The sequence below is a fragment of the Vicia villosa genome, linkage group LG3 (assembly GCF_029867415.1).
Source record: "Vicia villosa cultivar HV-30 ecotype Madison, WI linkage group LG3, Vvil1.0, whole genome shotgun sequence".
Lineage (NCBI taxonomy): Eukaryota > Viridiplantae > Streptophyta > Magnoliopsida > Fabales > Fabaceae > Vicia > Vicia villosa.
In genome coordinates this window covers 207,747,255-207,748,236 of record NC_081182.1, presented here as the reverse complement: position 1 = coordinate 207,748,236, position 982 = coordinate 207,747,255, and the positions used below count along the sequence as shown (strand labels likewise).

The window sequence follows — 982 nt, the reverse complement described above, 5'->3', positions numbered from 1 at the left end:
ATGTGAAACCCTAATAATTAATAAAACTTATATCATATTCTTGAATACCTCAATCCATTAGAATTTTTAAATTAGACTAACAGAATATTGTAAATATATCATACACTCACATTAATATCAATATATCTATGGAAGTATTATAGCGCAAAAAATAACCAGAGGGAGTAAATAAAAAAGGAAAATGTGTAACCCACATCAATATTGTAAATTTTTCATACACTCACATCAATATCAATATATCTATGGAAGTATTATAGCGCAAAAAATAACCGGAGGGAGTAAATAAAAAAGGAAAATGTGTAACTCACATCAATATTGTAAATTTTTCATACACACTCCAAGGATGCCTCCATACAGAAACTTCACTCTCACTCTCTGATGCTCAAGCAGTCTACAGTTTATAGATGCAGGAACCTGAAACAGTGCTCACAATTTAATTTAATTACAAATTTCCGCACTTAAAAAAAACTTTAAGTGATTCATATTACAACCTATAAGTACTGCTCTCATCATGTATAAACAAATTCATAAACTTAATAAGTTCATAATTGCATTCAATTACCTCTCCCTATCACCAAAAATATTATTAGAGTTTGACCTAACTCATTCTTACAAAATCAGTTGGTAAGGTGAAAAATGTCTCTCTATATATTCTCTTTCAATACTCTATCTCCAATCAATGTGGAACTTTAGGATCTTCCTAATAAACATCAAAACCGAAAAATCAAATTCATAATTCAAATAAACTTCACAAAAAAACATAAAATCAAAGCAAGAAATGAAAATCAATAATCAACAACAAGAACTTAATTCAACGAATACAATTCAAACAACTTCAACTTCATAATCATAATCAACAAAAAAAAAATATAATGAACTCAAGAATTGAAGAAAACACATACCTATGCCCCCTCTCTCTCTCTCTCTCTAGAATTTGTGTTTGTTCTCTCTCTAGAATTTGAGAGAGGTGAGTCAAAGAAGC

The 982-nt window shown here is 29.1% G+C and overlaps 1 long non-coding RNA gene across 1 annotated transcript; it reads right to left on the bottom strand.

Annotated features, from left to right (window-relative positions):
- Positions 1–228: 228 nt before the first annotated feature.
- Positions 229–982, bottom strand: LOC131657220 (uncharacterized). Its single transcript, XR_009300534.1, has 3 exons — positions 903–982; positions 563–700; positions 229–414 (listed from the first exon to the last, which is right to left on the bottom strand). It is a non-coding gene; the product is annotated as an uncharacterized LOC131657220 (long non-coding RNA).